General features: G+C 37.6%; 1 protein-coding gene across 1 annotated transcript in view; it reads left to right on the forward strand.

The window, feature by feature from the left end:
- The window catches only part of SORCS2 (sortilin related VPS10 domain containing receptor 2), a 509,530-nt gene that overhangs the window by 363,462 nt on the left and 130,723 nt on the right, over positions 1–15,345 (forward strand). The window lies entirely within an intron of this gene.

Consider the following 15,345-nt stretch of genomic DNA (forward strand, 5'->3'; position numbering starts at 1 on the left):
TGACAGGACCAGGGGAAATGCTTTTGAATTGGAAGAAGGCATATTTAGACCAGATCTTAGGAAGAAATTCTTTACTGTGAGGGTGATGAGGCACTGGAACAGGTTGCCCAGTGAGGCTGTGGATGCCTCCTCTCTGGAAGCATTCAAGGCCAGGCTGGATGGGTCAACCTGTCATGAGGGAGGTGTCCCTGCCTATAGCGGGGGGGTGGGGGGGGTACATGATCTTAAAGGTCCCTTCCAATGCAAACAATTATCTAGGATAAATGAATCCAGTCTTCTGATAAGTATAAACTTTCTTTGCAATGGAAAGTTGGGTGCATGAGTGGGAAAATATTTTCTGTAGTTAATATTGACTCTAGCTCATCTTGACCTGTGTTATTTTTCAGAATACATGATGCAATTTGAATCCTTGAAGACACTTTAGTGTTCCTAAGTTCCTAGCTAAACTTTGCATTTAAAGGCACTTAGAGCTCTTTATCGTTATGTGAAATTCAGTTTGATCTCAGAATTAAGAGCTTGATAAGGAGAGCTGGGATTATGTTGTTCTGGCTATTATTATTATGTCAATAGCCTTTAAAGGAAATATATTTCACATCTAGTTTATGTTATAGCATGTGCAAAGAAAAAAGTAAAAAGAAGCTTTTATGTAAACTGAGTGACTGAGATCCAAGGTCGTTCTGTTTTGTTAGTTTGTTTTTCTGCAAGCAAAACTAATGTGCAGTTCTCCAGCTTTTTCCATATGGCAGATGAGTACCCCAATCTCGTTCAGGCTTTATGCTTGGGCTGATTTTGAGTGGTAATAAGTTTTCATGCCTAGAACTAGCTCAGGATCATGGGTGTTGATATTGGTGAACATCACATATACACTGTATACTGTTTTACTATATTTTCTGTTTATCTGTCAATCAGATTGTTTGCTGACTTGAAAGCAGATAGACTTATGAAAACAAATTGAAGGTAACTGGTTTGAAATGTCAATAAAGACTGGATTTACTAAGTACTGTGTCTTTGAATTAATATAATCTCATTGTATTGTGTGAATCAGTATTTCTTGGGATGAAAATTTGGCTTGACTTTGAATCCCAGATGCAGATTGGAGTGTGAAAAAAAGTAAATCGCAGTGGATGTCTTGAAAGGAGAATGTCTTGTGCTGTGAAATTCTGCAGTCATTTGTAATGAGAACTATGCTAAGTGTCTCTACTTCAGGATAAGCAGCACTGGTCTTTCCTTGTTCAGATAGATTTATTCTACACCACAGGGAAATCTCTTTATGTTATCACTGGTTTTCTCTGTGGTAACAAGGTACTATCAATCACATTACTGTGACGTCAGATCTTGTTCTCTTCTAGAGACCAAATGCATTTGCAGTAGCAGATCTCATTCAGAGTATTGTTTTTGGGGCACAGCCTTGAGATATCCTCCTCGTAATGAGAAAACCTTAGAATCTTAGATCTCATCATTGTATATGGTTAGAGGACATTATGAAATTTCGGTTCTTAGTAAAGATGGCCAATTGGTTAAATAATTCACTCTTCTACTTGTGTAATATTTCAAAAATTGCTCTTCTTTTGGTACTGACTTTAAAGATTAAAGGTGACTTAGGGGCTTGTTAGAGGTGGATTTCACTGAAAGCTTTGAAGAAAATCCTGGTCCACTATTTAGAGATGATACAGAGCTGTAATTCTTTCTCTGATGAAGTCCACCACTGTGAGATTTGACACTGGAGTCCCTGTTGTATTCTGTACACGCATGATGGATTTTTCACGAAAGTATGTGCTGCTCTTTCATCTGGCTTTGTGTGTGTTTGTGCAGTTATTTAAGAAGGTGTGTAATGTCTCTATTCTTGTCAGTTTTCTTCGGGCGGCTAATAGAAGATCTAAAAGGTTTATTGTATAAATTAAATTGTAGGTAAAGAGGAGCTTGATGGCTCATTACTACAGAAGAAATATATATATATTTATACTTTCCTGTTCTTGATAGGAACCTTAAGGAAAGTCATCTGTGGACTGGATAAAAACTGATTAACTTCGATCATGAGTTTGCCTTACATAAGTGATATTCCAGTGGGAGGATGTAATCTCTTCAACTTAAATTTTTTTAAATGGGACTTGTGGTTCTCATTCCTTTCAAAAATAACTAAGTAAAAAAGACACCATTCTGAAACAAACATATCTGATCCTTTGTAGTATGTACTCAACTAAAGTGCCAGGGTTCAGTTTTGTGCTCGTGGCTTGTCCTAGTATTTTCTTCTTTCAGACATATTGGCAAGTATTTTAATTCATCTCCTTCTTAGCAACTCTGTGCTCTGGCTTGAGGTACTGATTCAGTTAAAAGGAATGTGTTGGAGAGAAATCAAAGGAACTATAATTCCTCAAGAGTATGAGAGCATCACCACGTGTACGTCATTGCATCTGCAGAATAGATGCAGGAATTTATATGCTATGTGACTTCTGGGGTACCTGAGTGTGGGATGACAGGCTATTAACTCCCACATCTTCAGCAGAGTTTTAACCACACCATCCTCTACACTGACCATATTTACAGCTGGGTTAGAAGAAAGTTAAACATGAGTTCTATAGCTGGGTGGATGTTTTTTGACTGGGTGGCTGGTAGATCATCTGTCAGCCATTTTTTAAGGGAGAAGGCAGATGAAAGAATTTGAGGAGGGTTCTAAACCTGAGCATAGACAAATAATTTGTCAGAGAAATACAAATGAATTGGGTAACTGAGTGATGTTTGGGTAATAGCTGCTGTGCTCTGAGGTTTCAGCAGCTGCAGTGAAAACATACTGCATGTATGCTCTGAATGTTCAACAGCAGTTGAGAATGCAGTTGAGGATGCAGTGTTCTTTTAGCCCTGGCAGGTTAACAATAAATCTTTTCAGTGTATATTTCAGGTGTTTTTTGTGTGTTGTTATCAGGATCTCCAAGTGTCCACCCTCATTCACAATCTCTACCACAGCTGCAGTTATCCATCCTGGTGATGGCTGAAGGCTTTTAAGCTATACTAGAGTGTTAAAACCTTGTCAGCACTTAACATCAGCAATAAATAAAAGGCAGTACCCCAGTATTTCCTCCTACTGTAAACTGACTCAATTAATTCCATTTTTAATTTGGCATCAAGGAGGAATTTACTTATCTCAGGTTTATCTGTCTGAGAAAGTAGAATAAGAGGGGCATGCAGACTTGATGCCTGCTGTTTTTTAAGCTGTGCAAGTAATGCTCTCAAATGAATTAAAATCACTAGGAGCCTCCGTTATTAATCTCAATGGACCTGGGAATTAGATGGAAGATTTCAGTTACCCGTGGCTTACCTCTCAGCACTTGTGCTCATCCATGGCTGTAATCTTCTGCATGATAAGAAGTCTGGGTTGTCACAAATTAGTTGTTTTGCTACTAGAAATCTGCACATTTTGAGAGACTTTTTAAACACTGAGATTTCAAACAGTGCAATCACATTAATTTATCTGAAGAAGTATGAAGATATGACCTGACTGTGATTTATGAGTATTGTAATTGGACATAGGTTCCAAGAAACACTAAGCTAGAGAATTTAAATTTCATGCTGCATGCAAATTTTAATAGGTTTTGACTTTTACCTCTTGAGGTTCCTAGCTTGAAATTGGCGCCTTGTTGTATAATACAAAATACACTTTAGGCAAATACAAGCTGAACTTGAGAATAATAAGCAGCATTCCTTAGCCATTACTACACTGATTTGAGGCTTTGAGTTCTGATGACCCCATTTAGAAATTTATGGTTCAGTGATCCCCAAGTACTAAAAAAAAACCCTGTCAAACTAAGCTTAAGTTGACCTCTGTAGTTTTTATTAAAAATAAATCGGCCAAGTTAGACCAAAAAAAGTGAACTAACATTCATGTGCAGAATGAAAACCTTTCTTCAGTAGATCTGGAAAAATATGAGAATTGAAAATCATAAAATTTTCATGAGATTTTGGCAGTTACATCTGGCTTGTTCTACACTCCTATATCCCAAGCAGAACAGGCAGTTGGTGCATGATCTTTGTTACAGGAAGTGCAGCAGTCTGTGTTACTGCTAATGAACTTATTCCAAACTTTGTGTCCCATTTTGAATGAACATTTTGTTTTCAGTTTTGAGTAAGTCTAATAGTGAATGCTCTCCTGCTCTTCACGTGTTGTATAACAGATTGGACCAATTTTGATTGAAATGGATGGCTGCAAATGTGTCAAATTTGTCTCCCTTAGAAATTATGTTCTTCTGAATCTTTTCTGAACTAATGATAATGTTAAGTCTTGATCTCGTAATAACATGGCTGTCATTGTCATCACTGGATGTTGGAGGTGTTCTGTTTCTTTTTTAAAAACTTTTCTAAAAAGATTAACTTTTTGTGCATTTCCTTATTCATGCAAAGATGTTATCAGCCTTCTGGGATAAGTATCGTTTAAGCTGCAGCTACTAAATCAGGGCTGTTGATCCATCAAGTTTTGATCACTTTCTGCCAACTGTTGTTTCGTACTGTTGATCACCCTAAACAGAGATATTTCTTCTACAAACTGTTTTGTTGTAATTATGTTATTCATTAGTTGCCTGCTTGTTTGTGAATGATATCAAGCACCAGTGTTGCCTTTCATCTCCATCTACTGCTCTACTAAAACTGGCAGAATTTTTTTGATTTATAAAAGTTCGGGAAGTGATGCTGGATGAATCGTAAGAGAATATCCCTGAGATAAGAGGCATTAAAAATAACTCTTAAGCATGAAAAAAAAATCTTATCAAAATGCTTGTCTAAGATAAAATGAGACAAAGAGACAATTGTTCAATAAAAGAACTGAGAAAGTGAGAGTTCTTCCCCATCCTTATGCTGTGTATTAAAAAGCTGTGTGACGTGCATTAGAGCAGTACTGAGGTGTTATACAGGTAGTTTGTACCAGACCATTGTGTCTGTATTTCCAGACTTAAGAGAGATTGCCTGTATGTTTCTATGTCAGAGCAATCTTCCTTGCTTTCTGTCTAGATTTGGTGGATTCAGCAAAACTGTGTTTAGACATGGCCAGAAACATGCCCATAGGCTGACTGTCTTGGTTGGAGTCAGTAGGCAAAGCTGTGTGTTTCTGAGATGTCTTGATTATTAGTAAAATGCTAGAAAATTAAAACAGAAAGTACTGAAGTACTCTGATTTTTGAGGTGTATAATAGCTAAAATACAGAAATACTTTAATGCACGTAGAGATTATCAGATGTCTGCTAAAGTGTGAAACAGTAATAATGGCTGTCCTTCAGTAAGACATTTCTCATTCTTTGCAGGCATTTGTATAGGCTTTAAAAGAATTTATTTTTATTTAAATATATTGCAGAGGTTTCTGTGCCTCAGAACATCTATAACTTCAATTTAAAAAATAACAACAAAACAAGACAAACTAAAAGAGTTCTTATAAAAATCATTTCCTAGTACTGCCAGGCTGTTTTTGCTAAAAATTGTCTGTTTCAAGACAGACTCCAGTATCAAGCTGTGCATTTGGACAAAGTTTGTTTTCTTTTTTTTCTTTGTTTGATTAACAAAGAAATAAAATCATTCTGAATCAATGCTGTTTGCTCAGCCCCTGACAACTTTCTGATTCTTTTTCCCTCTCACCCAGTGCAGAGCCCACGTATACTCCTTATTAGCAAAGGAATGCAGCAAGTGATTTTACATGCGTTTTCTGTCCAGCTGTTTGTCATCCTCAACAAGTCTGAAGTGTCTGCTGATAGCTAACTTCAGTTGTTTTTGGAAACGAGCTTCATCATTTTTACAGAGCGCTGGAAATCAGAATTCCTCTATGTCAAGAGTTATCTTGATAAATTAAGGCAAACAGATGAACTCTGAAGGTGTATTGCTGTGTACTTGTCAGTGAGGTATTCTGAAATACTCCCTTTGCAACTCTGTTGTGCTTCAAGGGGAAATATTTGTGCAGGAAACACTGTAAATCAGTTTGCTGAAGTGTGTCACGTGTGAGTCTTAAACTCCTAGTTCTTAGCTGGGGGCAGGATTTTCTTAATCATGACACACTTGTAAGGTTTATAATAATCTGTCAGCACCTTTCTTTCCTCCCAGCCTGTCCTGTCTGACCCTTTTCTCCTACTAATCGGTGACTGAGATGTTTTTATTTCCTTGAATTTTGTCATCTTGATGCCTCCTCTGAAGGTAGTGCTGAGCTCAGATAATCCATTTCAACTTAGAGATCCAGACAAGAGCAGAGGAAGACAGCAGGGAGTGATAGAAAGTGGCATTTGGAGGAATAGTAGATAAACAGTAAATTTTTAAAACCCAAGTGATGCAGAAGTGGAAACACACAGGGAAAGAAATAGCAGCAAAACAATTTCCAGCAATAGGACGTCTTTTCAACTCATGGTTTGGAAATGATGTGTCATGCTATGTCCTAAATCCTTGTCTGGAACATTTAAAGAAACATGTAACTTCAAAAAAGGCACTGCAATGTTAAATGAGTAAATTCTCTAATGGAGAAAAGATATAAAGAAATCTGTATCCTAAGGGAGATTTAGATTGTATATAAAGAAAAAGTTTTTACAGTAAGGGTGGTGAGGCACTGGCACAAGCTGTCTAGATAAGTGGTGGATGCCCCATCCCTGGAAACAATCAAGGTCAGGCTGGATGGGGCTCTGAGCACCTGTAGTCAGTGTAGGGGGGTTGGGCTTGATGACTTTTAGGGATCCCTTCCAACTCAAATGATTCTGTCGTCCATTGGTATCATATTATACATGTTCTACTAGTAAGTTTATTCTACATCATGATTACAAACTAGAAATATTTTTACTTGTACTCAGCTTCTGGTGGACCACAGTGTTCACTCATTGAAATTCTCACAGTGGTGGTTTTGTTCAGAATATAAATCTAGACAAACACTGTGATTTTGCAAGTTGGAACTGTTGAGTTCTCAGGCTGCACTTCTTGAAGCATTCTGTTTGAAAAGCCAAAGTCCTGATAACGTGCTTAGCCCCACTGTAGTATGCTGCTGGAAGGTGAGTGCAGCTGAGATGCCACCTCCAATTTTCTGCAAGACATGATTTGTTTTTTACAATATTTTTTTTTCTTTTCAAATAAATTGGATGAATCACAAGGAAAAGTTGTCTAAGGTTACATAGAAAAATTCACAGTTCAGTGCCTATTTTTCCATGGGCATTTTATCCTTTCATTTAAGTACCTGATTGCTTGGTCTCATTAAAAATGAACCAGAAGTAAGACTATGTAGAAATCCCATCAAATCCTAGCAGCTGCTACAATTTGGAAAGTTATGCTAGTCAAATTGTATGCTTTAAGATTAAGCAGAGCTACAGTGGCTTTCCAGTGCCTTTGTTTCATGAGGACATAACTGATGATCAAAAAATGAGTTAGCTGCATCGTGCAGTAACTGTTGTCCCTTTGAGCACTAAGTGCCTTTCAAGCAGTGCTGTGCTGCAGGATAGGTGAAGTAAATTTACTCTACTTTTTTTTTTTTTTTTCCTAATTTACATTGCAATGCTACCTTGAGGGAAACAAACAAACAAAATTTATCATGCTTTAATCCTAAACTGAAAAGTTATTTAGTAGTGGAGTACATGCATTATCTCTGATACGTATTACAACTGTAAAAAAAAAAACCAACTCAACTATGACATTCATTGATTGCATTTATACTCAATCCACAAAGAAAGCATGAAAATAACGAAATGTGAAGGATTTTCTTTAGTAACAGATGTGACAGGACTGCTTTCATAGAATCACAGAATCTTGTGAATTGGTAGAGCCCTATGAAGGCCATGTATTCCAATACTGATCAAATTACCTTGTTTTTCAAATGCCACTACAGCAAAAGCAATTTAGAATTCTTTTTTGTAAATACCTCACACTTAATCTGCATCTTCACAGAATATGTCATGCTAACCATGGAAATCTTCAGAGGAGGGTTGACTTCAGTCACAACGTGGTGGGTCTTTTCTATCTGAATTCATAGAATCATACACTCACAGAATCATGCACACTGGAAGGGACCCTTAAAGGTCATCTTGTCAAACCGCCTTGCAATTAACAGGGACACCTACACCTAGATCAGGGTGTTCAGAGCCCCATCCAGCCTGACCAGACTTAAGTATCTTCTCTGCAGTAAAAATTATTACGCATGAACAGTGTTGTTGCTGGACAAGGCAAAAGCCCCTCTTCAAAACTTTCTGTATGAAACCAATGGACTTTGAGAAGAATGGACTTGAAGAAGTTTAGAGAGAGGATAGAGCTAAGATGTTGTCCAGTTGCTTCTTATAAGTCAACAGTCTAGATTATCAGACAATGAAATCTGCTTTTTATCTATTTCCATCATTTTAATAAATTTCTTTTCAAATGCCAAATTAATGCTATGTTTTGCAATGTCATGCATTTCTGAAGTAGTGAAAGTTATAGAATGCTTTGCTTGTTTCACTTCAGTGCAGAAAGCAATTGTAACTCTTGTTTTTGCTTTCATTTTTTGTGAGGGATAAAAATGTGGAAGAAAAGACCTTATCCCTTAGCTTTTGAGCTCAGTAGCAAATAGGAACAGTTCAAGTTGTCCTACAACAAGTCTTCCTATTGATCTTTGTGAAGCTCAGATCAGCCTTATGAGAATGGGAGAAGGTCCCTAGCAGAGGGAAAGCAAAAAAAGCAGAAAATCAATACTTATCTTGATTTAAACAAGTTTTGAATAAGGGCCTTAGATCTCTGAATCCACTGAAGTGTCAGTGAGGCATCCTCACCTTCATTCCCTGGAAATGACTTGTGTAATGCCTGCCTCTGACCTAGGAAAGGCCTTAATTCTGCAGATAAACTTTGAAATCTTTAAAGGTGTTGTTTTTTTAAATATACTGCTCTAGGAATGGAGCCCACAAGCCAATCATCTAGCACCTGTTCTTTATAAAGTGCATGGAGAGAATCAGATGTCCGAGCATGCAAACCATGCAGGAATGTCTAAGCCAGGTCAAGCTGAAGCCAGTTGCCTGGGGTGTACGAGTAATGCAAATGTGCCTCAGCAGCAGCTGCAGGCTGACAGCAGCAACATAAAGTGAGAGAAATGAGTACAATCCTAGTAGAATACATGAGAGGAAAGAACAAGATCCCAGAAGAGGGTGGAGGAGAGAGGAAAAAGACATCTGCAGCTTGGAAAACTGTGATCCCTGCTCCCTCAATCACAGTCCTCTGCAATTGCGCAGATCCTAGCATTCTTCCTGCATCCTCCCATCAACATGCAAGTCCCACTGGCCCTTGAAATCCTGATGGCTCCTTATAACCTTTCGTAGTTTTTAACCCACTGTATTGCCACTTAGGAACTGAATTTTACCAACAGTACTGAAGCCTGAATTAACTGTGAGTAATTCGCTAGGAAATGGGGAAAAAAGGGTGCGAAAACTTGCCTAGGATTGTTAGGTACAGAGGGTGTTATGATGAAAATGATTTTGTAGCTCTCACTCTTGAGTCCTGCCTAGATTTCAACTCAGTTGCATTTGGGATGCCTGAGTGCTTTTTTGGATTTCTTCCCAATTATGAACAGGCAAGGATGTTTTGGGTAAAATTCAAGCACACATAAATAAGTTCACATCACTATGGAATGTTTTATTTTAGGAATTAATTTTTAAATCTATTGGTGGTTGGTTTTTTGTTGTTTGTTTGTTTGCTTTGTTTTTAATAATATTTTTTTTCATCAAATGAATATTGAAATCCACTGGGAGCTAATGATCTAAAAGGATAATGGGCTCTAAATTTTGAGAATCAGAGAATATACCTTTTTCTAGGTAGAAAACATAATGTGACTCAATGTGTATTTTATTTATTTATTTGACTGTAGAATTACTGAGCTTGGAAAACACCTTAAAGATCATCAAGTCCAACTGCAGCCTAACCATAGTACCCTAACTCTGACAACTCTCTGCTAAATCATATCTCTGAGCACCGCATCCAAACAGCTCTTAAACACATCTAAGTACAGTGACTCAACCACCTCCCTGGGGAGCCTATTCCAGTGTTTAACTAACCTTTCTGTAAAGAAGTGTTTCCTAACTTCCAAACTGAACTTAACCTGGCACAACTTGAGGCCATTTCCCCTTGTCCTGTCACCAGTGAGAAGAGACTTGTCTTGCTCTCACTGTAAGCACCTTTCAGATAATGGAAGAGAGCGATAAGGTCTTCCTTCCACCTCCTTTTCCCCAGACTAAACAGCCACGACTCCCTCAGCCTCTCCTCATAGAGCTGATTTTCTAAGCCCTTCACAAGCCTCATTGCCCCTCTCTGGATCTGCACTAGTACCTCCGTGTCATTTTTGTACTGGGGTGCCCAAAACAGAGCACATTACTTGAGGTGAGGCCTCACCAATGCCAAATTGGGCATGTTGATGAATGTTAATTAATTGAATTAAGGGCTTCCTTGAATACTAATAAATATTATTGGATGAATTTCAGTAAAACTTGAAAGTCTTACTGTAAAGCACAGTACATTGCAAATCTCATTATGTCGGTGTTTAGAAATTCTTTCTGAGGAGAATGTAGATGGTGATTATAATGCAAATTGTGGAGTGCAAACTAAGCATTAGATAGCAATGAGCTGTTCTGTTTAGATTTTATGATTCTTGTTTTCTCAGACAGATAAACCTTCTGCATTCATTGTTAAAGAAAACAGTAGTATATAGTTTCCATGCCCAGTGTGCATTAAAATGCTTTTTTTTATTTTTATTTTTTTTAAGGAAAAAAAAAATGTGGAGAGGATTTAATTAGATTCCCTTTGTATGTGAAGATACAGAAAAATGCACTTTTAACACTTGCTCTGAAATGTCTATTCTGCAGCAACTGCTTACTTCAGAGAAGCTGGAGGAAGGGTGATTTGAACTGGTGTGACGTGACTTTCTGACTTTCTTGACAGTTCTTGTGGCCTTAATTTCTTTAGATTGGTCCTGACTTTTCAGTGTATCTCTCCCCAAAGCTATGACTCCCAGTGCTATTTCAACACCCTTTCATGACAATGCACATTTTGGAAGCCTATCTGCTCCTCAGCATGTGCGTTATATAATGAAACAGTCTTTATGTCCAGGATGGGTTCCTGTAGCAACATTTGCTGAAAGGTTCATTAGTCATGTTGTTGGTAAATGAAGTGCTCTAGAGAGCTGATGCTGAGTGGTGACTGATTCCACTACCTGTGCCTGCTGCAGCAGCAGTGCTTGGTTTGGGAGAGTGTACCATTCACCACATGTTTGAATTTTTACAATGAGAACAGTCATCAGCAGAACAGCTTGCAGGTGTATGTTAAAACCCACATCACTGGTGATATTTTAAGATGAGACTGGACAGGGTGCTATGTAATGTCACCTCAGCTCACTTTTCCATAAAAGCTTGGAATTGATGATCTTTTGAGGTCCTTTCCCTTCTGATTTTGTGAAGATTTTCTTTGGTTTCATTAGCGTGGAAAAGTGATATCAAAATTCAGCAGAAATAATTCTGGAAAACAGATGAACAAGGAAGCAGCATCCATGTTTTTATGAGCAGCCAGTGCATTATCCCTTCTTCCTTGTTTAACCTCCTCACCAGTCTGTAATTAAGTGTGACACAGAGTGAAGAGTTCCAGACCAAATCCTCATAGGCTTTCTAGGATACATTTTATTGGTATCTGAGAAAAGATATGAGAAAGTGTAATCTCTGCATTAGTCCTACAAAGGCATCAGGCATTGTGAATACATTGAGAGAAAACTCCTCGGAAACACCCCAGAGTTAAAGCTACAGCTGTTTTCCATGAGCTGTGACTAAATTTTGCAAAGACAACAGGGAATGTATCTTTAGGTCAAGTTTAATAATTGCAACTTTGATTTCAGACAGTTACTTTTTCCAGTTTCATTTCTTTATTATTATCCCAGTTAAGCTGGTCATCGTCTTGAGTTTTTGCATTTCATTTTTGAAAGCAAAGATTGATTCAATGATTTCGCTTTTGTGATGTGAAGTGTATGTAAAATCCCTAGTAAGTTGAGCAAGGCACAGATTTCAGTTTGGAAATGTCTTCATGTGAGACACTAGGGTATTATTTTACCATTTTGACCCAAACTGGATGTAGTGAGAAAGGAATATTGCTGGATTTGTATGTTATGCTCTCTACCTGTCATCAACCAGTGACTTTATTTACTAAGAAACATGTGCAGCTGTGGAAGGAAAAGCTGATAGAGTTGAGCCAAAAGAAAAAAATAATAAAAATAAGTGTACCAAGCTTAGTCCTGCTTTTATCTATTTTCTTTTTCTTCATCTGCCTAGTTTGATTTTATGCTGTTCTGAATAGCATCTGTCTGTAAGAAACGCATCACTGTTTCTTTCTGAGACAACGTGAGTAAGAAGCGCTAGCAAAACTGTACCTGACTTGCAGTAAGAAGCTAGCGATGATTGTTCAGAGGAATTTCCTTAGCAAAGAATTAGAAACACTGTATATGATGACGGCAGTTTTAGGCTTTGGAAGATTGTAATCACAGTTTGCAGATGTGTTTTTGTATTTCCTTTTGGGAATAGTCAAGAATATGCAGAATGTATGTTGGATGCGCAGAAACGTTTGTGTTGTTTTTTGTTTTTGTTTTTCTTTCTGTTGCTGTACAAGGAAATCTATTTTGTAGAGATCAGAGTCTATTAAATAAATCTGCTATGAAATAGGATGGCTTGTTGCTTATTTCTTAGTCCAAGCTTAGATCATTTTGGTGATGGATGCAGAACAGCTAGATATCCTATCCCTAATGTGATTGAAGCCTCGTGAGACGTGATAGATGCTCATTGGCAGAGATAGCTGGCAATATATTTGAAGGACAAGATGGAGGTCACTTTTTAAAAATCTGTCTGAATTCTGCCAACATTTTTGTGTAGCAACTAACTTATACTGCAGCAAGACGTCTGTTCAGTCTCAGAGACAAAAAGAGAGTTAATAGCAAGTAGATGCAACTGTAGTTTGTTTGCTTGTTTCTCAGTTTTGTTCCCAGCTGTGACCCTTTGTGCAGAAGAAAATAATCCAACTAGAAACCACAGAAATATGCAGGAACTGGGAGTGTTGATTCTGTTATTAGTAACTGTTTCTAAATTCATCTAAAATAGTCTTCCTGGGCAAGTGTTCTCACCCCTTGAGAACTAAGTCACCACCCCTGTAGGTATATTTTCTTTAGAAAAGGGCAAATGTGGTACTGAGGTACATGGTTTGGTGGGCATGGTGGTGATGGATTGACAGTGGGAATAGATGATCACAGGGGTCATTGCCAATCTTAATGATTCTGTGTTTCTAAGTTAGTCTGACTTAGTGGGGACCAGGAGGTAAGCAGCATTAAATGTGGCACCTGTATGCAAAAAACTGTGTGAATGAGCTAATGGTGTGGCCTACTTCTAGTAGAGAACTCAAGTGTAGTATCTGGAAAAGGAATGGAAAAGCTGTGTTGAAACAAAGAGGGGACATGCCATGAGTTACTGCACTGTGTGGATAATGTGGATACAGTGTTGAAGTAATGCTTTTGGACAGCTAAGCCAGTATGTAAAAAAAATAATAAAAAATGTGTATGGTTTGTCTAACGGTAATTTCATTCCCCAAAACTTTCAGATTTTCCTTAGGGGGGACAGCATACATCCAGCAGGAATAAAAAAAAAAAAAATAACCAGGGGGAAAAAAAAACAAACACAAAAAGACACTGCAGATATGTGCTGTTAGAGTGATAGGGAATAACTTCAAAGATGAGAACCCTTGTCAAGTAGGTTTTGACACAAAGCTCTACTTGCCCTTATTAAAATGTATTCTCCAGAGTTCTGTGTAATGGCTAGGAAAAGTACGTATGTTTACACAAAAGACATGAATGTTGGCTTTTAAAGAAGTGGCTGGACTACTGCCATCTTTGGGTAATCTGCTACAATAGCATATATTGGCGAGAGGATATGTTTATGTAAAAGACCAATTTGTAGACAAGGAATGCTGAGTGGGATTTGTCTTGTCCGAGCATGCCTAACATTAAAAGACTGGAAGATTAGCCTTGTCAATAGTAATCACTCCCTCTTTCTTCAGCCCTTGCAGGGGAAGAATGATACCCCACGCGTATCCCTCCTCAGTATCTGCTTTCAGTCAACCAAATTCTAATGAAAATTTTATTGATAATTTGTCTGCAAAGAAACACTACCTCAGATTTCTTAATGAGTTCAAACCATGCCATTGCTTCCTCTAGTCAGCTAAACTCTAACAAAAAACGACAACCCACCACCTAAAATTCACCTTTGTCTTTTTATTTTGCTGGCAAAGTATCAATCAGTTGTATTCATCAAACAGATTCCTCTATTCACAACTAACTGGCAAAAAAACCCACCACCACCACCAGCAACAACAAACGTACAAATAACCCCAAAAGCACAAGGTAATGTGCAAGCATATCCAAATATGGTGTGCAATAATGATGTGTGTGTTGAGATTACAGTTTACAAGAAAACACACTGAATGCTTAACAATTACAGCTGAGCAAAGATCAGTGATTTTATTTCTTATTTAAAGTCTCTGTTTTCGTTTCTGTCTCTGAACAATATACAGTTTTCACTTAATGTTTCTGTAAATTTTAAGAGCACTCAACTTACCTGGGTTCAAACAAAAGTGCGTATTTCAAGTGATTTTACAGAAAAATCAGAGGGCAACTCCACTCGGGGTGCTACAGAAAAAAAGGAAATCTTAGCATGCTTGTAACAAATGTTATCTCCTATTTGAAATTTCTAATCTGTAGGGATACACATTACATTTCAAATTCATTTGCAGAAAATAATATACATTTTGTAATTCCAAACCAAGCAGTTTTTATATGATTTCAAATTTGATTCTCACATTAATCATTTAATAGTATGATTATTTTGCATGTTTTAAAATTGGCAAGTACTAGCAGATCCAGTAGTAGGTGCAAGTAGATGCCTCCAAATCATCTAGGTGCATGTAATAAGTCAACTTCTAAGCAGCAGGAATGAATTTACTGCACTGTTGGTTTCATTAAATTTCTCAGGCAGCACTGATGTCTGTAGCGTGTCAGTAAATAACATTGGCAGACTGTGTGTGAGTATATAGAGATGTGAATCTCAAAAATATGTTAGGCTTACACTGAAGAAGAAATCCATTCATCTATGTTAGCGATCATATGTTAGGCCAAGAAAACCTGCAGGTTTGATCCCTGACAGCTGTGGGACCATCACTGCTAGATACATACCTAAGGGGAATATACCTTGGCATAAAGGTTAGATATCTGTGGAAAGGTGCCAATGAAGGGCAAGATTCTTATATTAGCTGTTGTTATTTCATGTACTGTTTTGATGTCTGGTTGAAAACCTTTGGAGAAAACTTATTCATATAC

This window comes from Coturnix japonica, chromosome 4 (assembly GCF_001577835.2).
Source record: "Coturnix japonica isolate 7356 chromosome 4, Coturnix japonica 2.1, whole genome shotgun sequence".
In the NCBI taxonomy this organism is placed as follows: Eukaryota; Metazoa; Chordata; class Aves; order Galliformes; family Phasianidae; genus Coturnix; species Coturnix japonica.